We start from the raw sequence: 20,789 nt of genomic DNA, 5'->3' as shown, positions 1-20,789 counted from the left end.
GTGTGGGGCTCATGTTGGCAATGCCCCAGCCCCTGAAGCATTCAAGCTGATTTCTTGCAGCAGCTTGGCACTGTAACAGCTCCAGAGCTGCTCTGTAAGGCAAGTAAAAGGGTGTGGGCCCTGCAGCACTACCTGTAGTTCGCATTGTGCGTTGGAAGGCACAAAGTAAGCAGACAGGAGGAGAAGTCAGGATAGTGCACAAGGGTATAGAAGGGAGGGGCTCAAAAAAAAAGAAGTGGAAACAGACAGCAAACTAGGCTGGAGAGAGACCTGAGACAAAGAGATCTGAATTATATGAAAGCCGACCAGTGGAAACACAAATTATGCAGTCAAGTGTCCCACATTTGGGGAAATCGCAGGAGCAGCACACCCAGAGTGCAATGGGTGAGCCTTGCCCTGGGAGAAGCACCTTCCTGATCATAGTATCTCACCTGGCAGGTAAGTAGGAGTTGGGCTAGAGCTGGGGAGGGTCGCTGCTCGGGCACCCCCCTGTCAAGTGAAGGAGATCCAACTGAGGCAGCACAAGGGAACTCTCGAAAGAAGAACAAGGCTAGAGGAAGATCTGAGACAAAGAAATCTGACTTTTACCAGAGCTGACCAGAGGAAAGCACAAACACAGTCCCCCACTACCACAAATAATGCAGTCGAGTTTCCCACATTTGGGGAAATCACAGGGGTCAGCATACCCAGAATGCAATGAATGAACCTCACCCTGGGAGAAGAATCTTCATGACCATGGTATCTCCTATGCAAAATAAGTATGATTTGGGATAGGGCTGGGGAGGGCCGCTGCTCAGGCATATCTCTGTCAAGTAAAGGAGATTCAACTGAGGCAGCACAAGGGAACTCTCATCTGGGGACAACAACTGCTGGGAGAACACATATTTTCAGATGAACATGGGAGGGCAGAAGGCTGCCTAATACTAAAGCACCCCCAAACAACAAACCAAATGCAACAACTAGTACAAGCATTCCTGGGGGAAGGTTTGCAGAAGACGCATTTGCATACAGTGATGTCATCCAAGCAGTGGGCCAAAGTTGGCTGGAACCCTCATCTGCATATGAAAAGAGAAAAGGGGTATGCAGGGCATGGCGGCCTTTTGCGGCGCTTGGATGACCCTTAGTTCGCATTAAATACCCCCACCCTCCTTTGGTGTGGGGCTCATGTTGGCAATGCCCCTGCCCCTGAAGCATTCAAGCTGATTTCTTGCAGCAGCTTGGCACTGTAACAGCTCCAGAGCTGCTCTGTAAGGCAAGTAAAAGGGTGTGGGCCCTGCAGCACTACCTGTAGTTCGCATTGTGTGTTGGAAGGCACAAAGTAAGCAGACGGGAGAAGTCAGGATAGTGCGCAAGGGCATAGAAGGGAGCGGCTCAAGAAAAGAGAAGTGGAAACAGACAGCAAACTAGGCTGGAGAGAAACCTGAGAAAAAGAGATCTGAATTATACGAGAGCCGACCAGGGGAAACACAAATTATGCAGTCAAGTGTCCCACATTTGGGGAAATCGCAGGAGCAGCACACCCAGAGTGCAATGGGTGAGCCTTGCCCTGGGAGAAGCACATTCATGATCATAGTATCTCACCTGGCAGGTAAGTAGGAGTTGGGCTAGAGCTGGGGAGGGTCGCTGCTCAAGCACCCCCCTGTCAAGTGAAGGAGATCCAACTGAGGCAGCACAAAGGAACTCTCGAAAGAAGAATAAGGCTAGAGGAAGAAATGAGACAAAGAAATCTGACTTTTACCAGAGCTGACCAGAGGAAAGCACAAACACAGTTCCCCACTACCACAAATAATGCAGTCAAGTTTCCCACATTTGGGGAAATCACAGGGGTCAGCATACCTAGAATGCAATGAATGAACCTCACCCTGGGAGAACAATCTTCATGACCATGGTATCTCCTATGCAAAATAAGTATGATTTGGGATAGGGCTGGGGAGGGCCGCTGCTCAGGCACATCTCTGTCAAGTAAAGGAGATTCAACTGAGGCAGCACAAGGGAACTCTCATCTGGGGACAACAACTGCAGGGAGAACACATATTTTCAGATGAACATGGGAGGGCAGAAGGCTGCCTAATACTGAAGCACCCCCAAACAACAAACCAAATGCAACAACTAGTGCAAGCATTCCTGGGGGAAGGCCTGCAGCAGATTGATTTGCATATGGTTATGTCATCCAAGCAGTGGGTCAAAGTTGGCTTCAACCCTCGTCTGCATATGAAAAGAGAAAAGGGGCGTGCAGGGCATGGCGGCCTTTTGCGGCGCTTGGATGACCCCTAGTTCGTATTAAACACCTCCACCCTCCTTCGGTGTGGGGCTCATGTTGGCTATGCCCCAGCCCCTTAAGCATTCAAGCTGATTTCTTGCAGCAGCTGGGCACTGTAACAGCTCCAGAGCTGCTTTGTAAGGCAAGTAAAAGGGTGTGGGCCCTGCAGGACTACCTGTAGTTTGCATTGTGCATTGGAAGGCACAAAGTAAGCAGACGGGAGAAGTCAGGATAGTGCGCAAGGGCATAGAAGGGAGCGGCTCAAGAAAAGAGAAGTGGAAACAGACAGCAAACTAGGCTGGTGAGAGACCTGAGACAAAGAGATCTGAATTATACGAGAGCCGACCAAGGGAAACAAAAATTATGCAGTCAAGTTTCCCACATTTGGGTAAATCGCAGGAGCAGCACACCCAGAGTGCAATGGGTGAGCCTTGCCCTGGGAGAAGCACCTTCATGATCATAGTATCTCACCTGGCAGGTAAGTAGGAGTTGGGCTAGAGCTGGGGAGGGTCGCTGCTCGGGCACCCCCCTGTCAAGTGAAGGAGATCCAACTGAGGCAGCGCAAGGGAACGCTCGAAAGAAGAACAAGGCTAGAGGAAGATCTGAGACAAAGAAATCTGACTTTTACCAGAGCTGACCAGAGGAAAGCACAAACACAGTCCCCCACTACCACAAATAATGCAGTCGAGTTTCCCACATTTGGGGAAATCACAGGGGTCAGCATACATAGAATGCAATGAATGAACCTCACCCTGGGAGAACAATCTTCATGACCATGGTATCTCCTATGCAAAATAAGTATGATTTGGGATAGGGCTGGGGAGGGCCGCTGCTCAGGCACATCTCTGTCAAGTAAAGGAGATTCAACTGAGGCAGCACAAGGGAACTCTCATCTGGGGACAACAACTGCAGGGAGAACACATATTTTCAGATGAACATGGGAGGGCAGAAGGCTGCCTAATACTGAAGCACCCCCAAACAACAAACCAAATGCAACAACTAGTACAAGCATTCCTGGGGGAAGGCCTGCAGCAGATGGATTTGCATATGGTGATGTCATCCAAGCAGTGGGTCAAAGTTGGCTTCAACCCTCGTCTGCATATGAAAAGAGAAAAGGGGTGTGCAGGGCATGGCGGCCTTTTGCGGCGCTTGGATGACCCCTAGTTCGCATTAAACACCTCCACCCTCCTTCGGTGTGGGGCTCATGAGTGCTATGCCCCAGCCCCTTAAGCATTCAAGCTGATTTCTTGCAGCAGCTGGGCACTGTAACAGCTCCAGAGCTCCTCTGTAAGGCAAGTAAAAGGGTGTGGGCCCTGCAGCACTACCTGTAGTTCGCATTGTGCGTTGGAATGCACAAAGTAAGCAGACGGGAAAAGTCAGGATAGTGCGCAAGGGCATAGAAGGGAGCGGCTCAAGAAAAGAGAAGTGGAAACAGACAGCAAACTAGGCTGGAGAGAGACCTGAGACAAAGAGATCTGAATTATACGAGAGCCGACCAGGGGAAACACAAATTATGCAGTCAAGTGTCCCACATTTGGGGAAATCGCAGGAGCAACACACCCAGAGTGCAATGGGTAAGCCTTGCCCTGGGAGAAGCACCTTCATGATCATAGTATCTCACTTGGCAGGTAAGTAGGAGTTGGGCTAGAGCTGGGGAGGGTCGCTGCTCGGGCACCCCCCTGTCAAGTGAAGGAGATCCAACTGAGACAGCACAAGAGAACTCTCAAAAGAAGAACAAGGCTAGAGGAAGATCTGAGGCAAAGAAATCTGACTTTTACCAGAGCTGACCAGAGAAAAGCACAAACACAGTCCCCCACTACCACAAATAATGCAGTCGAGTTTCCCACATTTGGGGAAATCACAGGGGTCAGCATACCCAGAATGCAATGAATGAACCTCACCCTGGGAGAACAATCTTCATGACCATGGTATCTATTATGCAAAATAAGTATGATTTGGGATAGGGCTGGGGAGGGCCGCTGCTCAGGCATATCTCTGTCAAGTAAAGGAGATTCAACTGAGGCAGCACAAGGGAACTCTCATCTGGGGACAACAACTGCAGGGAGAACACATATTTTCAGATGAACATGGGAGGGCAGAAGGCTGCGTAATACTGAAGCACCCCCAAACAACAAACCAAATGCAACAACTAGTGCAAGCATTCCTGGGGGAGGGCCTGCAGCAGATGGATTTGCATATGGTGATGTCATCCAAGCAGTGGGTCAAAGTTGGCTTCAACCCTCGTCTGCATATGAAAAGAGAAAAGGGGCGTGCCGGGCATGGCGGCCTTTTGCGGCGCTTGGATGACCCCTAGTTCGCATTAAACACCTCCACCCTCCTTCGGTGTGGGGCTCATGTTGGCTATGCCCCAGCCCCTTAAGCATTCAAGCTGATTTCTTGCAGCAGCTGGGCACTGTAACAGCTCCAGAGCTGCTTTGTAAGGCAAGTAAAAGGGTGTGGGCCCTGCAGCACTACCTGTAGTTTGCATTGTGCATTGGAAGGCACAAAGTAAGCAGACGGGAGACGTCAGGATAGTGCGCAAGGGCATAGAAGGGAGCGGCTCAAGAAAAGAGAAGTGGAAACAGACAGCAAACTAGGCTGGAGAGAGACCTGAGACAAAGAGATCTGAATTATACGAGAGCCGACCAAGGGAAACAAAAATTATGCAGTCAAGTTTCCCACATTTGGGGAAATCGCAGGAGCAGCACACCCAGAGTGCAATGGGTGAGCTTTGCCCTGGGAGAAGCACCTTCATGATCATAGTATCTCACCTGGCAGGTAAGTAGGAGTTGGGCTAGAGCTGGGGAGGGTCACTGCTCGGGCACCCCCCTGTCAAGTGAAGGAGATCCAACTGAGGCAGCGCAAGGGAACTCTCGAAAGAAGAACAAGGCTAGAGGAAGATCTGAGACAAAGAAATCTGACTTTTACCAGAGCTGACCAGAGGAAAGCACAAACACAGTCCCCCACTACCACAAATAATGCAGTCGAGTTTCCCACATTTGGGGAAATCACAGGGGTCAGCATACCCAGAATGCAATGAATGAACCTCACCCTGGGAGAACAATCTTCATGACCATGGTATCTCCTATGCAAAATAAGTATGATTTGGGATAGGGCTGGGGAGGGCCGCTGCTCAGGCACATCTCTGTCAAGTAAAGGAGATTCAACTGAGGCAGCACAAGGGAACTCTCATCTGGGGACAACAACTGCAGGGAGAACACATATTTTCAGATGAACATGGGAGGGCAGAAGGCTGCCTAATACTGAAGCACCCCCAAACAACAAACCAAATGCAACAACTAGTGCAAGCATTCCTGGGGGAAGGCCTGCAGCAGATGGATTTGCATATGGTTCTGTCATCCAAGCAGTGGGTCAAAGTTGGCTTCAACCCTCGTCTGCATATGAAAAGAGAAAAGGGGCGTGCAGGGCATGGCGGCCTTTTGCGGCGCTTGGATGACCCCTAGTTCGCATTAAACACCTCCACCCTCCTTCGGTGTGGGGCTCATGTTGGCTATGCCCCAGCCCCTTAAGCATTCAAGCTGATTTCTTGCAGCAGCTGGGCACTGTAACAGCTCCAGAGCTGCTCTGTAAGGCAAGTAAAAGGGTGTGGGCCCTGCAGCACTACCTGTAGTTCGCATTGTGCGTTGGAATGCACAAAGTAAGCAGACGGGAGAAGTCAGGATAGTGCGCAAGGGCATAGAAGGGAGCGGCTCAAGAAAAGAGAAGTGGAAACAGACAGCAAACTAGGCTGGAGAGAGACCTGAGACAAAGAGATCTGAATTATACGAGAGCCGACCAGGGGAAACACAAATTATGCAGTCAAGTGTCCCACATTTGGGGAAATCGCAGGAGCAACACACCCAGAGTGCAATGGGTAAGCCTTGCCCTGGGAGAAGCACCTTCATGATCATAGTATCTCACTTGGCAGGTAAGTAGGAGTTGGGCTAGAGCTGGGGAGGGTCGCTGCTCGGGCACCCCCCTGTCAAGTGAAGGAGATCCAACTGAGACAGCACAAGAGAACTCTCAAAAGAAGAACAAGGCTAGAGGAAGATCTGAGGCAAAGAAATCTGACTTTTACCAGAGCTGACCAGAGAAAAGCACAAACACAGTCCCCCACTACCACAAATAATGCAGTCGAGTTTCCCACATTTGGGGAAATCACAGGGGTCAGCATACCCAGAATGCAATGAATGAACCTCACCCTGGGAGAACAATCTTCATGACCATGGTATCTATTATGCAAAATAAGTATGATTTGGGATAGGGCTGGGGAGGGCCGCTGCTCAGGCACATCTCTGTCAAGTAAAGGAGATTCAACTGAGGCAGCACAAGGGAACTCTCATCTGGGGACAACAACTGCAGGGAGAACACATATTTTCAGATGAACATGGGAGGGCAGAAGGCTGCGTAATACTGAAGCACCCCCAAACAACAAACCAAATGCAACAACTAGTGCAAGCATTCCTGGGGGAGGGCCTGCAGCAGATGGATTTGCATATGGTGATGTCATCCAAGCAGTGGGTCAAAGTTGGCTTCAACCCTCGTCTGCATATGAAAAGAGAAAAGGGGCGTGCAGGGCATGGCGGCCTTTTGCGGCGCTTGGATGACCCCTAGTTCGCATTAAACACCTCCACCCTCCTTCGGTGTGGGGCTCATGTTGGCTATGCCCCAGCCCCTTAAGCATTCAAGCTGATTTCTTACAGCAGCTGGGCACTGTAACAGCTCCAGAGCTGCTTTGTAAGGCAAGTAAAAGGGTGTGGGCCCTGCAGCACTACCTGTAGTTTGCATTGTGCATTGGAAGGCACAAAGTAAGCAGACGGGAGACGTCAGGATAGTGCGCAAGGGCATAGAAGGGAGCGGCTCAAGAAAAGAGAAGTGGAAACAGACAGCAAACTAGGCTGGAGAGAGACCTGAGACAAAGAGATCTGAATTATACGAGAGCCGACCAAGGGAAACAAAAATTATGCAGTCAAGTTTCCCACATTTGGGGAAATCGCAGGAGCAGCACACCCAGAGTGCAATGGGTGAGCTTTGCCCTGGGAGAAGCACCTTCATGATCATAGTATCTCACCTGGCAGGTAAGTAGGAGTTGGGCTAGAGCTGGGGAGGGTCACTGCTCAGGCACCCCCCTGTCAAGTGAAGGAGATCCAACTGAGGCAGCGCAAGGGAACTCTCGAAAGAAGAACAAGGCTAGAGGAAGATCTGAGACAAAGAAATCTGACTTTTACCAGAGCTGACCAGAGGAAAGCACAAACACAGTCCCCCACTACCACAAATAATGCAGTCGAGTTTCCCACATTTGGGGAAATCACAGGGGTCAGCATACCCAGAATGCAATGAATGAACCTCACCCTGGGAGAACAATCTTCATGACCATGGTATCTCCTATGCAAAATAAGTATGATTTGGGATAGGGCTGGGGAGGGCCGCTGCTCAGGCACATCTCTGTCAAGTAAAGGAGATTCAACTGAGGCAGCACAAGGGAACTCTCATCTGGGGACAACAACTGCAGGGAGAACACATATTTTCAGATGAACATGGGAGGGCAGAAGGCTGCCTAATACTGAAGCACCCCCAAACAACAAACCAAATGCAACAACTAGTGCAAGCATTCCTGGGGGAAGGCCTGCAGCAGATGGATTTGCATATGGTTCTGTCATCCAAGCAGTGGGTCAAAGTTGGCTTCAACCCTCGTCTGCATATGAAAAGAGAAAAGGGGCGTGCAGGGCATGGCGGCCTTTTGCGGCGCTTGGATGACCCCTAGTTCGCATTAAACACCTCCACCCTCCTTCGGTGTGGGGCTCATGTTGGCTATGCCCCAGCCCCTTAAGCATTCAAGCTGATTTCTTGCAGCAGCTGGGCACTGTAACAGCTCCAGAGCTGCTCTGTAAGGCAAGTAAAAGGGTGTGGGCCCTGCAGCACTACCTGTAGTTCGCATTGTGCGTTGGAATGCACAAAGTAAGCAGACGGGAGAAGTCAGGATAGTGCGCAAGGGCATAGAAGGGAGCGGCTCAAGAAAAGAGAAGTGGAAACAGACAGCAAACTAGGCTGGAGAGAGACCTGAGACAAAGAGATCTGAATTATACGAGAGCCGACCAGGGGAAACACAAATTATGCAGTCAAGTGTCCCACATTTGGGGAAATCGCAGGAGCAACACACCCAGAGTGCAATGGGTAAGCCTTGCCCTGGGAGAAGCACCTTCATGATCATAGTATCTCACTTGGCAGGTAAGTAGGAGTTGGGCTAGAGCTGGGGAGGGTCGCTGCTCGGGCACCCCCCTGTCAAGTGAAGGAGATCCAACTGAGACAGCACAAGAGAACTCTCAAAAGAAGAACAAGGCTAGAGGAAGATCTGAGGCAAAGAAATCTGACTTTTACCAGAGCTGACCAGAGAAAAGCACAAACACAGTCCCCCACTACCACAAATAATGCAGTCGAGTTTCCCACATTTGGGGAAATCACAGGGGTCAGCATACCCAGAATGCAATGAATGAACCTCACCCTGGGAGAACAATCTTCATGACCATGGTATCTATTATGCAAAATAAGTATGATTTGGGATAGGGCTGGGGAGGGCCGCTGCTCAGGCACATCTCTGTCAAGTAAAGGAGATTCAACTGAGGCAGCACAAGGGAACTCTCATCTGGGGACAACAACTGCAGGGAGAACACATATTTTCAGATGAACATGGGAGGGCAGAAGGCTGCGTAATACTGAAGCACCCCCAAACAACAAACCAAATGCAACAACTAGTGCAAGCATTCCTGGGGGAGGGCCTGCAGCAGATGGATTTGCATATGGTGATGTCATCCAAGCAGTGGGTCAAAGTTGGCTTCAACCCTCGTCTGCATATGAAAAGAGAAAAGGGGCGTGCAGGGCATGGCGGCCTTTTGCGGCGCTTGGATGACCCCTAGTTCGCATTAAACACCTCCACCCTCCTTCGGTGTGGGGCTCATGTTGGCTATGCCCCAGCCCCTTAAGCATTCAAGCTGATTTCTTGCAGCAGCTGGGCACTGTAACAGCTCCAGAGCTGCTTTGTAAGGCAAGTAAAAGGGTGTGGGCCCTGCAGCACTACCTGTAGTTTGCATTGTGCATTGGAAGGCACAAAGTAAGCAGACGGGAGACGTCAGGATAGTGCGCAAGGGCATAGAAGGGAGCGGCTCAAGAAAAGAGAAGTGGAAACAGACAGCAAACTAGGCTGGAGAGAGACCTGAGACAAAGAGATCTGAATTATACGAGAGCCGACCAAGGGAAACAAAAATTATGCAGTCAAGTTTCCCACATTTGGGGAAATCGCAGGAGCAGCACACCCAGAGTGCAATGGGTGAGCTTTGCCCTGGGAGAAGCACCTTCATGATCATAGTATCTCACCTGGCAGGTAAGTAGGAGTTGGGCTAGAGCTGGGGAGGGTCACTGCTCGGGCACCCCCCTGTCAAGTGAAGGAGATCCAACTGAGGCAGCGCAAGGGAACTCTCGAAAGAAGAACAAGGCTAGAGGAAGATCTGAGACAAAGAAATCTGACTTTTACCAGAGCTGACCAGAGGAAAGCACAAACACAGTCCCCCACTACCACAAATAATGCAGTCGAGTTTCCCACATTTGGGGAAATCACAGGGGTCAGCATACCCAGAATGCAATGAATGAACCTCACCCTGGGAGAACAATCTTCATGACCATGGTATCTCCTATGCAAAATAAGTATGATTTGGGATAGGGCTGGGGAGGGCCGCTGCTCAGGCACATCTCTGTCAAGTAAAGGAGATTCAACTGAGGCAGCACAAGGGAACTCTCATCTGGGGACAACAACTGCAGGGAGAACACATATTTTCAGATGAACATGGGAGGGCAGAAGGCTGCCTAATACTGAAGCACCCCCAAACAACAAACCAAATGCAACAACTAGTGCAAGCATTCCTGGGGGAAGGCCTGCAGCAGATGGATTTGCATATGGTTCTGTCATCCAAGCAGTGGGTCAAAGTTGGCTTCAACCCTCGTCTGCATATGAAAAGAGAAAAGGGGCGTGCAGGGCATGGCGGCCTTTTGCGGCGCTTGGATGACCCCTAGTTCGCATTAAACACCTCCACCCTCCTTCGGTGTGGGGCTCATGTTGGCTATGCCCCAGCCCCTTAAGCATTCAAGCTGATTTCTTGCAGCAGCTGGGCACTGTAACAGCTCCAGAGCTGCTCTGTAAGGCAAGTAAAAGGGTGTGGGCCCTGCAGCACTACCTGTAGTTCGCATTGTGCGTTGGAATGCACAAAGTAAGCAGACGGGAGAAGTCAGGATAGTGCGCAAGGGCATAGAAGGGAGCGGCTCAAGAAAAGAGAAGTGGAAACAGACAGCAAACTAGGCTGGAGAGAGACCTGAGACAAAGAGATCTGAATTATACGAGAGCCGACCAGGGGAAACACAAATTATGCAGTCAAGTGTCCCACATTTGGGGAAATCGCAGGAGCAACACACCCAGAGAGCAATGGGTGAGCCTTGCCCTGGGAGAAGCACCTTCATGATCATAGTATTTAACCTGGCAGGTAAGTAGGAGTTGGGCTAGAACTGGGGAGGGTCGCTGCTCGGGCACCCCCCTGTCAAGTGAAGGAGATCCAACTGAGACAGCACAAGAGAACTCTCAAAAGAAGAACAAGGCTAGAGGAATATCTGAGACAAAGAAATCTGACTTTTACCAGAGCTGACCAGAGGAAAGCACAAACACAGTCCCCCACTACCACAAATAATGCAGTCGAGTTTCCCACATTTGGGGAAATCACAGGGGTCAGCATACCCAGAATGCAATGAATGAACCTCACCCTGGGAGAACAATCTTCATGACCATGGTATCTCCTATGCAAAATAAGTATGATTTGGGATAGGGCTGGGGAGGGCCGCTGCTCAGGCACATCTCTGTCAAGTAAAGGAGATTCAACTGAGGCAGCACAAGGGAACTCTCATCTGGGGACAACAACTGCAGGGAGAACACATATTTTCAGATGAACATGGGAGGGCAGAAGGCTGCCTAATACTGAAGCACCCCCAAACAACAAACCAAATGCAACAACTAGTACAAGCATTCCTGGGGGAAGGTCTGCAGAAGACGCATTTGCATACAGTGATGTCATCCAAGCAGTGGGCCAAAGTTGGCTGGAACCCTCATCTGCATATGAAAAGAGAAAAGGGGTATGCAGGGCATGGCGGCCTTTTGCGGCGCTTGGATGACCCTTAGTTCGCATTAAACACCCCCACCCTCCTTCGGTGTGGGGCTCATGTTGGCTATGCCCCAGCCCCTTAAGCATTCAAGCTGATTTCTTGCAGCAGCTGGGCACTGTAACAGCTCCAGAGCTGCTTTGTAAGGCAAGTAAAAGGGTGTGGGCCCTGCAGCACTACCTGTAGTTTGCATTGTGCATTGGAAGGCACAAAGTAAGCAGACGGGAAAAGTCAGGATAATGCGCAAGGGCATAGAAGGGAGCGGCTCAAGAAAAGAGAAGTGGAAACAGACAGCAAACTAGGCTGGAGAGAGACCTGAGACAAAGAGATCTGAATTATACAAGAGTCGACCAAGGGAAACAAAAATTATGCAGTCATGTTTCCCACATTTGGGGAAATCGCAGGAGCAGCACACCCAGAGTGCAATGGGTGAGCCTTGCCCTGGGAGAAGCACCTTCATGATCATAGTATCTCACCTGGCATGTAAGTAGGAGTTGGGCTAGAGCTGGGGAGGGTCGCTGCTCGGGCACCCCCATGTCAAGTGAAGGAGATCCAACTGAGGCAGCGCAAGGGAACTCTCGAAAGAAGAACAAGGCTAGAGGAAGATCTGAGACAAAGAAATCTGACTTTTACCAGAGCTGACCAGAGGAAAGCACAAACACAGTCCCCCACTACCACAAATAATGCAGTCGAGTTTCCCACATTTGGGGAAATCACAGGGGTCAGCATACCCAGAATGCAATGAATGAACCTCACCCTGGGAGAACAATCTTCATGACCATGGTATCTCCTATGCAAAATAAGTATGATTTGGGATAGGGCTGGGGAGGGCCGCTGCTCAGGAACATCTCTGTCAAGTAAAGGAGATTCAACTGAGGCAGCACAAGGGAACTCTCATCTGGGGACAACAACTGCAGGGAGAACACATATTTTCAGATGAACATGGGAGGGCAGAAGGCTGCCTAATACTGAAGCACCCCCAAACAACAAACCAAATGCAACAACTAGTACAAGCATTCCTGGGGGAAGGCCTGCAGCAGATGGATTTGCATATGGTGATGTCATCCAAGCAGTGGGTCAAAGTTGGCTTCAACCCTCGTCTGCATATGAAAAGAGAAAAGGGGTGTGCAGGGCATGGCGGCCTTTTGCGGCGCTTGGATGACCCCTAGTTCGCATTAAACACCTCCACCCTCCTTCGGTGTGGTGCTCATGAGTGCTATGCCCCAGCCCCTTAAGCATTCAAGCTGATTTCTTGCAGCAGCTTGGGCACTGTAACAGCTCCAGAGCTCCTCTGTAAGGCAAGTAAAAGGGTGTGGGCCCTGCAGCACTACCTGTAGTTCGCATTGTGCGTTGGAATGCACAAAGTAAGCAGACGGGAAAAGTCAGGATAGTGCGCAAGGGTATAGAAGGGAGCGGCTCAAGAAAAGAGAAGTGGAAACAGAGAGCAAACTAGGCTGGAGAGAGACCTGAGACAAAGAGATCTGAATTATCTCAGAGCCGACCAGGGGAAACACAAATTATGCAGTCAAGTGTCCCACATTTGGGGAAATCGCAGGAGCAACACACCCAGAGTGCAATGGGTAAGCCTTGCCCTGGGAGAAGCACCTTCATGATCATAGTATCTCACTTGGCAGGTAAGTAGGAGTTGGGCTAGAGCTGGGGAGGGTCGCTGCTCGGGCACCCCCCTGTCAAGTGAAGGAGATCCAACTGAGACAGCACAAGAGAACTCTCAAAAGAAGAACAAGGCTAGAGGAAGATCTGAGGCAAAGAAATCTGACTTTTACCAGAGCTGACCAGAGAAAAGCACAAACACAGTCCCCCACTACCACAAATAATGCAGTCGAGTTTCCCACATTTGGGGAAATCACAGGGGTCAGCATACCCAGAATGCAATGAATGAACCTCACCCTGGGAGAACAATCTTCATGACCATGGTATCTCCTATGCAAAATAAGTATGATTTGGGATAGGGCTGGGGAGGGCCGCTGCTCAGGCACATCTCTGTCAAGTAAAGGAGATTCAACTGAGGCAGCACAAGGGAACTCTCATCTGGGGACAACAACTGCAGGGAGAACACATATTTTCAGATGAACATGGGAGGGCAGAAGGCTGCCTAATACTGAAGCACCCCCAAACAACAAACCAAATGCAACAACTAGTACAAGCATTCCTGGGGGAAGGCCTGCAGCAGATGGATTTGCATATGGTGATGTCATCCAAGCAGTGGGCCAAAGTTGGCTGGAACCCTCATCTGCACATGAAAAGAGAAAAGGGGTATGCAGGGCATGGCGGCCTTTTGCATTGTGCGTTGGAATGCACAAAGTAAGCAGACGAGAGAAGTCAGGATAGTGCGCAAGGGCATAGAAGGGAGCGGCTCAAGAAAAGAGAAGTGGAAACAGACAGCAAACTAGGCTGGAGAGAGACCTGAGACAAAGAGATCTGAATTATACGAGAGCCGACCAAGTTCAATCCCACCCAGGAACGTAATTGACCTTGTTATCAGATTTTGGTGATCTTTAAGTAGACAAGTCAAAATTTCAAACCCCCTCTTATGGTGTAGGGTACCTGGCCTTCTCTGATGTAATCAGAGTTAGATTTGATTCAGTGATTTTATAAAAACAGCTAGGAAGCACAATTTAGCAGTGGGTTGCAGAGAAAAAGAAATATGCTGGCAAAAAAATCCAATTGAGTGATTAAACAGCTCTTCATTTTCTGGCTTTATTTTTATGCTAACAAATTTGTTCTCCTGAAAAGTGTCCACAAAGCCAAGTCTCTGATTAACACCTTTGTAAGGATGGTTTTTCACCTATTACTAAATTAAACTTGCTTCATTGGAAAGGCAGCAAGATGCATCCTCATTTCAATGTCTACTGAAATAATACGGGTTGACACCAGGAAACATTAACGCCACTGCATCCTTGCTGCTTTCTCATGTGGAAGTCTGTTTAATGTGAAAACAAGGTGATATCTAATTAGCACACAGGTAAGGAATTAAGAAAATCTTTATTTAAGGGTGAAGATGTTGCTAACAAAATCGTTGCCCCAATGCATCATTGAAATTCAAGCTGAAAAGATGATTTTAATATATCACTTGTACATTTTGTATTGCTCTTCTGGTGACAATGTAGTTTGTTTTTGTCAATTACCATTTTAATAATAGGGTAAAGAAAATTAAGTGGATTTTTGAAAGAAAACAATACTGTCAATATACTATTAAAACAAATTAAAATGGTAAAAGTTATTGTACTTTAAGTAAAAATAAAAGAACCAAAATATCAATCCCAGTTTTGGATTACTTTAATTAACAAAAAAAAAATGCATATAGCAAAGGATAGTTTCAATCTGCCTACCTCTGGGTTATGGGCCCAGCATGCTTCCATTGCAGTACTCTGCTGCACATGTAAGTGCAAGAGAACCTGAAGCACTCACTCATCATGGAAAAGTACCAATGTGTTTCTTCGTTGGTTGGTGGAAGAAACATCTTACAAAAACTCTCCAGATTATTGACTTTTTAAAGTTTTTCTAGGAAACGTTCTAGATAAATGCTTATTAGCCTTTGTCAGTATGTACTTTTTGCAAAGTGTCTCTGTGGCGCAATCGGTTAGTGTGTTCGGCTATTAACCAAAAGGTTGGTGGTTCAATCCCACCCAGGGACGTAATTGACCTTTTGATCAGATTTTGGTGATCTTTAAGTAGACAAGTCAAAATTTCAAACCCCCTGTTATGGTGTAGGGTACCTGGCCTTCTCTGATGTAATCAGAGTTAGATTTGATTCAGTGATTTTATAAAAACAGCTAGGAAGCACAATTTAGCAGTGGGTTGCAGAGAAAAAGAAATATGCTGGCAAAAAAATCCAATTGAGTGACTAATAGAGATGAGCGGGTTCGGTTCCTCGGAATCCGAACCCGCCCGAACTTCAGCTTTTTTTACACGGATCCGAGCGACTCGGATCTTCCCGCCTTGCTCGGTTAACCCGAGCGCGCCCGAACGTCATCATGACGCTGTCGGATTCTCGCGAGGCTCGGATTCTATCGCGAGACTCGGATTCTATATAAGGAGCCGCGCGTCGCCGCCATTTTCACACGTGCATTTAGATTGATAGGGAGAGGACGTGGCTGGCGTCCTCTCCATTTAGATTAGAAGAGAGAGAGTGAGATTGAGACAGAGACACTTGATTTACTGGAGCTTAGGAGTACTAGAGAGTGCAGAGTTTACTAGTGACTGACCACTGACCAGTGACCACCAGTGCAGTTTTATTTAATATAATCCGTTCTCTGCCTGAAAAAAAACGATACACAGTGACTCAGTCACATACCATATCTGTGCTCAGCCCAGTGTGCTGCATCATCTATGTATAATATCTGACTGTGCTCACACAGCTTAATTGTGGGGGAGACTGGGGAGCAGTTATAGGTTATAGCAGGAGCCAGGAGTACATACATATTATTAAAATTAAACAGTGCACACTTTTGCTGCAGGCAGGAGTGCCACTGCCAGTGTGACTGACCAGTGACCTGACCACACTGACCACCAGTATAGTATACTATATTGTGATTGCCTGAAAAAGTTAAACACTCGTCGTGTGACTTGTGTGGTGTTTTTTTATTCTATAAAAAACTCATTCTGCTGACAGACAGTGTCCAGCAGGTCCGTCATTATATAATATATACCTGTCCGGCTGCAGTAGTGATATATATATATTTTTTATATCATTATTTATCATCCAGTCGCAGCAGACACAGTACGGTAGTTCACGGCTGTAGCTACCTCTGTGTCGGCACTCGGCAGTCCATCCATAATTGTATACCACCTACCCGTGGTTTTTTTTTTCTTCTTTATACATACTACATCTCATTATCATCCAGTCTATATTAGCAGCAGACACAGTACAGTACGGTAGTCCACGGCTGTAGCTACCTCTGTGTCGGCACTCGGCAGTCCATCCATAATTGTATACCACCTACCCGTGGTTTTTTTTTCTTTCTTCTTTATACATACTACATCTCATTATCAACCAGTCTATATTAGCAGCAGACACAGTACAGTACGGTAGTCCACGGCTGTAGCTACCTCTGTGTCGGCACTCGGCAGTCCGTCCATAATTGTATACCACCTACCCGTGGTTTTTTTTTCTTTCTTCTTTATACATACTACATCTCATTATCAACCAGTCTATATTAGCAGCAGACACAGTACAGTACGGTAGTCCACGGCTGTAGCTACCTCTGTGTCGGCACTCGGCAGTCCATCCATAATTGTATACCACCTACCCATGGTTTTTTTTTCTTTCTTCTTTATACATACTACATCTCATTATCATCCAGTCTATATTAGCAGCAGACACAGTACAGTACGGTAGTCCACGGCTGTAGCTACCTCTGTGTCGGCACTCGGCAGTCCATCCATAATTGTATACCACCTACCCGTGGTTTTTTTTTTCTTCTTTATACATACTACATCTCATTATCATCCAGTCTATATTAGCAGCAGACACAGTACAGTACGGTATTCCACGGCTGTAGCTACCTCTGTGTCGGCACTCGGCACTCCATCCATAATTGTATACCACCTACCCGTGGTTTTTTTTTCTTTCTTCTTTATACATACTACATCTCATTATCAACCAGTCTATATTAGCAGCAGACACAGTACAGTACGGTAGTCCACGGCTGTAGCTACCTCTGTGTCGGCACTCGGCAGTCCGTCCATAATTGTATACCACCTACCCGTGGTTTTTTTTTCTTTCTTCTTTATACATACTACATCTCATTATCATCCAGTCTATATTAGCAGCAGACACAGTACAGTACGGTAGTCCACGGCTGTAGCTACCTCTGTGTCGGAACTCGGCAGTCCGTCCATAATTGTATACCACCTACCCGTGTTTTTTTTTTCTTTCTTCTTTATACATACTACATCTCATTATCAACCAGTCTATATTAGCAGCAGACACAGTACAGTACGGTAGTCCACGGCTGTAGCTACCTCTGTGTCGGCACTCGGCAGTCCATCCATAATTGTATACCACCTACCCGTGGTTTTTTTTTCTTTCTTCTTTATACATACTACATCTCATTATCAACCAGTCTATATTAGCAGCAGACACAGTACAGTACGGTAGTCCACGGCTGTAGCTACCTCTGTGTCGGCACTCGGCAGTCCATCCATAATTGTATACCACCTACCCGTGGTTTTTTTTTCTTTCTTCTTTATACATACTACATCTCATTATCAACCAGTCTATATTAGCAGCAGACACAGTACAGTACGGTAGTCCACGGCTGTAGCTACCTCTGTGTCGGCACTCGGCAGTCCATCCATAATTGTATACTAGTATCCATCCATCTCCATTGTTTACCTGAGGTGCCTTTTAGTTGTGCCTATTAAAATATGGAGAACAAAAATGTTGAGGTTCCAAAATTAGGGAAAGATCAAGATCCACTTCCACCTCGTGCTGAAGCTGCTGCCACTAGTCATGGCCGAGACGATGAAATGCCAGCAACGTCGTCTGCCAAGGCCGATGCCCAATGTCATAGTACAGAGCATGTCAAATCCAAAACACCAAATATCAGTAAAAAAAGGACTCCAAAACCTAAAATAAAATTGTCGGAGGAGAAGCGTAAACTTGCCAATATGCCATTTACCACACGGAGTGGCAAGGAACGGCTGAGGCCCTGGCCTATGTTCATGGCTAGTGGTTCAGCTTCACATGAGGATGGAAGCACTCAGCCTCTCGCTAGAAAACTGAAAAGACTCAAGCTGGCAAAAGCACCGCAAAGAACTGTGCGTTCTTCGAAATCCCAAATCCACAAGGAGAGTCCAATTGTGTCGGTTGCGATGCCTGACCTTCCCAACACTGGACGTGAAGATCATGCGCCTTCCACCATTTGCACGCCCCCTGCAAGTGCTGGAAGGAGCACCCGCAGTCCAGCTCCTGATAGTCAGATTGAAGATGTCAGTGTTGAAGTACACCAGGATGAGGAGGATATGGGTGTTGCTGGCGCTGGGGAGGAAATTGACAAGGAGGATTCTGATGGTGAGGTGGTTTGTTTAAGTCAGGCACCCGGGGAGACACCTGTTGTCCGTGGGAGGAATATGGCCGTTGACATGCCTGGTGAAAATACCCAAAAAATCAGCTCTTCGGTGTGGAAGTATTTCACCAGAAATGCGGACAACATTTGTCAAGCCGTGTGTTCCCTTTGTCAAGCTGTAATAAGTAGGGGTAAGGACGTTAACCACCTCGGAACATCCTCCCTTATACGTCACCTGCAGCGCATTCATAATAAGTCAGTGACAAGTTCAAAAACTTTGGCCGACAGCGGAACCAGTCCACTGACCAGTAAATCCCTTCCTCTTGTAACCAAGCTCACGCAAACCACCCCACCAACTCCCTCAGTGTCAATTTCCTCCTTCCCCAGGAATGCCAATAGTCCTGCAGGCCATGTCACTGGCAATTCTGACGAGTCCTCTCCTGCCTGGGATTCCTCCGATGCATCCTTGCGTGTAACGCCTACTGCTGCTGGCGCTGCTGTTGTTGCTGCTGGGAGTCGATGGTCATCCCAGAGGGGAAGTTGTAAGCCCACTTGTACTACTTCCAGTAAGCAATTGACTGTCCAACAGTTCTTTGCGAGGAAGATGAAATATCACAGCAGTCATCCTGCTGCAAAGCGGATAACTGAGGCCTTGACAACTATGTTGGTGTTAGACGTGCGTCCGGTATCCGCCGTTAGTTCACAGGGAACTAGACAATTTATTGAGGCAGTGTGCCCCCGTTACCAAATACCATCTAGGTTCCACTTCTCTAGGCAGGCGATACCGAGAATGTACACGGACGTCAGAAAAAGACTCACCAGTGTCCTAAAAAATGCAGTTGTACCCAATGTCCACTTAACCACGGACATGTGGACAAGTGGAGCAGGGCAGGGTCAGGACTATATGACTGTGACAGCCCACTGGGTAGATGTATGGACTCCCGCCGCAAGAACAGCAGCGGCGGCACCAGTAGCAGCATCTCGCAAACGCCAACTCTTTCCTAGGCAGGCTACGCTTTGTATCACCGCTTTCCAGAATACGCACACAGCTGAAAACCTCTTACGGCAACTGAGGAAGATCATCGCGGAATGGCTTACCCCAATTGGACTCTCCTGTGGATTTGTGGCATCGGACAACGCCAGCAATATTGTGTGTGCATTAAATATGGGCAAATTCCAGCACGTCCCATGTTTTGCACATACCTTGAATTTGGTGGTGCAGAATTTTTTAAAAAACGACAGGGGCGTGCAAGAGATGCTGTCGGTGGCCAGAAGAATTGCGGGACACTTTCGGCGTATAGGCACCACGTACAGAAGACTGGAGCACCACCAAAAACTACTGAACCTGCCCTGCCATCATCTGAAGCAAGAAGTGGTAACGAGGTGGAATTCAACCCTCTATATGCTTCAGAGGTTGGAGGAGCAGCAAAAGGCCATTCAAGCCTATACAATTGAGCACGATATAGGAGGTGGAATGCACCTGTCTCAAGTGCAGTGGAGAATGATTTCAACGTTGTGCAAGGTTCTGATGCCCTTTGAACTTGCCACACGTGAAGTCAGTTCAGACACTGCCAGCCTGAGTCAGGTCATTCCCCTCATCAGGCTTTTGCAGAAGAAGCTGGAGACATTGAAGGAGGAGCTAACACGGAGCGATTCCGCTAGGCATGTGGGACTTGTGGATGGAGCCCTTAATTCGCTTAACAAGGATTCACGGGTGGTCAATCTGTTGAAATCAGAGCACTACATTTTGGCCACCGTGCTCGATCCTAGATTTAAAACCTACCTTGGATCTCTCTTTCCGGCAGACACAAGTCTGCTGGGGTTGAAAGACCTGCTGGTGAGAAAATTGTCAAGTCAAGCGGAACGCGACCTGTCAACATCTCCTCCTTCACATTCTCCCGCAACTGGGGGTGCGAGGAAAAGGCTCAGAATTCCGAGCCCACCCGCTGGCGGTGATGCAGGGCAGTCTGGAGCGACTGCTGATGCTGACATCTGGTCCGGACTGAAGGACCTGACAACGATTACGGACATGTTGTCTACTGTCACTGCATATGATTCTCTCAACATTGAAAGAATGGTGGAGGATTATATGAGTGACCGCATCCAAGTAGGCACGTCACACAGTCCGTACTTATACTGGCAGGAAAAAGAGGCAATTTGGAGGCCCTTGCACAAACTGGCTTTATTCTACCTAAGTTGCCCTCCCACAAGTGTGTACTCCGAAAGAGTGTTTAGTGCCGCCGCTCACCTTGTCAGCAATCGGCGTACGAGGTTACATCCAGAAAATGTGGAGAAGATGATGT

At 48.5% G+C, this 20,789-nt stretch overlaps 23 non-coding genes and 1 pseudogene across 23 annotated transcripts; all 24 read right to left on the bottom strand.

The window, feature by feature from the left end:
• Positions 1-283: 283 nt before the first annotated feature.
• On the bottom strand, positions 284-446 carry LOC134899349 (U1 spliceosomal RNA). The gene has a single exon (XR_010173028.1). It is a non-coding gene; the product is annotated as a U1 spliceosomal RNA (small nuclear RNA).
• A 152-nt stretch (positions 447-598) lies between these two features.
• On the bottom strand, positions 599-762 carry LOC134898838 (U1 spliceosomal RNA). The gene has a single exon (XR_010172528.1). It is a non-coding gene; the product is annotated as a U1 spliceosomal RNA (small nuclear RNA).
• A 671-nt stretch (positions 763-1,433) lies between these two features.
• LOC134899369 (U1 spliceosomal RNA) lies at positions 1,434-1,596 on the bottom strand. Its single transcript, XR_010173046.1, has one exon. It is a non-coding gene; the product is annotated as a U1 spliceosomal RNA (small nuclear RNA).
• A 152-nt stretch (positions 1,597-1,748) lies between these two features.
• LOC134899006 (U1 spliceosomal RNA) lies at positions 1,749-1,912 on the bottom strand. The gene has a single exon (XR_010172693.1). It is a non-coding gene; the product is annotated as a U1 spliceosomal RNA (small nuclear RNA).
• A 671-nt stretch (positions 1,913-2,583) lies between these two features.
• LOC134899221 (U1 spliceosomal RNA) lies at positions 2,584-2,746 on the bottom strand. The gene has a single exon (XR_010172902.1). It is a non-coding gene; the product is annotated as a U1 spliceosomal RNA (small nuclear RNA).
• A 152-nt stretch (positions 2,747-2,898) lies between these two features.
• Positions 2,899-3,062, bottom strand: LOC134898883 (U1 spliceosomal RNA). The gene has a single exon (XR_010172571.1). It is a non-coding gene; the product is annotated as a U1 spliceosomal RNA (small nuclear RNA).
• A 671-nt stretch (positions 3,063-3,733) lies between these two features.
• Positions 3,734-3,896, bottom strand: LOC134899511 (U1 spliceosomal RNA). The gene has a single exon (XR_010173183.1). It is a non-coding gene; the product is annotated as a U1 spliceosomal RNA (small nuclear RNA).
• A 152-nt stretch (positions 3,897-4,048) lies between these two features.
• Positions 4,049-4,212, bottom strand: LOC134899079 (U1 spliceosomal RNA). The gene has a single exon (XR_010172764.1). It is a non-coding gene; the product is annotated as a U1 spliceosomal RNA (small nuclear RNA).
• Positions 4,213-4,883: 671 nt separating this feature from the next.
• LOC134899245 (U1 spliceosomal RNA) lies at positions 4,884-5,046 on the bottom strand. The gene has a single exon (XR_010172926.1). It is a non-coding gene; the product is annotated as a U1 spliceosomal RNA (small nuclear RNA).
• A 152-nt stretch (positions 5,047-5,198) lies between these two features.
• Positions 5,199-5,362, bottom strand: LOC134898755 (U1 spliceosomal RNA). Its single transcript, XR_010172445.1, has one exon. It is a non-coding gene; the product is annotated as a U1 spliceosomal RNA (small nuclear RNA).
• A 671-nt stretch (positions 5,363-6,033) lies between these two features.
• LOC134899510 (U1 spliceosomal RNA) lies at positions 6,034-6,196 on the bottom strand. Its single transcript, XR_010173182.1, has one exon. It is a non-coding gene; the product is annotated as a U1 spliceosomal RNA (small nuclear RNA).
• A 152-nt stretch (positions 6,197-6,348) lies between these two features.
• On the bottom strand, positions 6,349-6,512 carry LOC134899078 (U1 spliceosomal RNA). Its single transcript, XR_010172763.1, has one exon. It is a non-coding gene; the product is annotated as a U1 spliceosomal RNA (small nuclear RNA).
• Positions 6,513-7,183: 671 nt separating this feature from the next.
• Positions 7,184-7,346, bottom strand: LOC134899244 (U1 spliceosomal RNA). Its single transcript, XR_010172925.1, has one exon. It is a non-coding gene; the product is annotated as a U1 spliceosomal RNA (small nuclear RNA).
• Positions 7,347-7,498: 152 nt separating this feature from the next.
• Positions 7,499-7,662, bottom strand: LOC134898754 (U1 spliceosomal RNA). The gene has a single exon (XR_010172444.1). It is a non-coding gene; the product is annotated as a U1 spliceosomal RNA (small nuclear RNA).
• Positions 7,663-8,333: 671 nt separating this feature from the next.
• Positions 8,334-8,496, bottom strand: LOC134899509 (U1 spliceosomal RNA). The gene has a single exon (XR_010173181.1). It is a non-coding gene; the product is annotated as a U1 spliceosomal RNA (small nuclear RNA).
• Positions 8,497-8,648: 152 nt separating this feature from the next.
• On the bottom strand, positions 8,649-8,812 carry LOC134899077 (U1 spliceosomal RNA). Its single transcript, XR_010172762.1, has one exon. It is a non-coding gene; the product is annotated as a U1 spliceosomal RNA (small nuclear RNA).
• A 671-nt stretch (positions 8,813-9,483) lies between these two features.
• Positions 9,484-9,646, bottom strand: LOC134899243 (U1 spliceosomal RNA). The gene has a single exon (XR_010172924.1). It is a non-coding gene; the product is annotated as a U1 spliceosomal RNA (small nuclear RNA).
• A 152-nt stretch (positions 9,647-9,798) lies between these two features.
• On the bottom strand, positions 9,799-9,962 carry LOC134898753 (U1 spliceosomal RNA). The gene has a single exon (XR_010172443.1). It is a non-coding gene; the product is annotated as a U1 spliceosomal RNA (small nuclear RNA).
• A 671-nt stretch (positions 9,963-10,633) lies between these two features.
• On the bottom strand, positions 10,634-10,796 carry LOC134899647 (U1 spliceosomal RNA). Its single transcript, XR_010173298.1, has one exon. It is a non-coding gene; the product is annotated as a U1 spliceosomal RNA (small nuclear RNA).
• A 152-nt stretch (positions 10,797-10,948) lies between these two features.
• Positions 10,949-11,112, bottom strand: LOC134898751 (U1 spliceosomal RNA). Its single transcript, XR_010172441.1, has one exon. It is a non-coding gene; the product is annotated as a U1 spliceosomal RNA (small nuclear RNA).
• Positions 11,113-11,783: 671 nt separating this feature from the next.
• On the bottom strand, positions 11,784-11,946 carry LOC134899461 (U1 spliceosomal RNA). Its single transcript, XR_010173138.1, has one exon. It is a non-coding gene; the product is annotated as a U1 spliceosomal RNA (small nuclear RNA).
• Positions 11,947-12,098: 152 nt separating this feature from the next.
• On the bottom strand, positions 12,099-12,262 carry LOC134898750 (U1 spliceosomal RNA). Its single transcript, XR_010172440.1, has one exon. It is a non-coding gene; the product is annotated as a U1 spliceosomal RNA (small nuclear RNA).
• A 693-nt stretch (positions 12,263-12,955) lies between these two features.
• On the bottom strand, positions 12,956-13,097 carry LOC134899564 (U1 spliceosomal RNA; annotated as a pseudogene).
• A 152-nt stretch (positions 13,098-13,249) lies between these two features.
• On the bottom strand, positions 13,250-13,413 carry LOC134898793 (U1 spliceosomal RNA). The gene has a single exon (XR_010172483.1). It is a non-coding gene; the product is annotated as a U1 spliceosomal RNA (small nuclear RNA).
• Between the last annotated feature and the right edge of the window lie 7,376 nt (positions 13,414-20,789).

This window comes from Pseudophryne corroboree, chromosome 3 (assembly GCF_028390025.1).
Source record: "Pseudophryne corroboree isolate aPseCor3 chromosome 3, aPseCor3.hap2, whole genome shotgun sequence".
Taxonomy (NCBI): domain Eukaryota; kingdom Metazoa; phylum Chordata; class Amphibia; order Anura; family Myobatrachidae; genus Pseudophryne; species Pseudophryne corroboree.
Note: the sequence above shows the minus strand (reverse complement) of the source record. Positions and strands in the feature narration are given on the sequence as shown.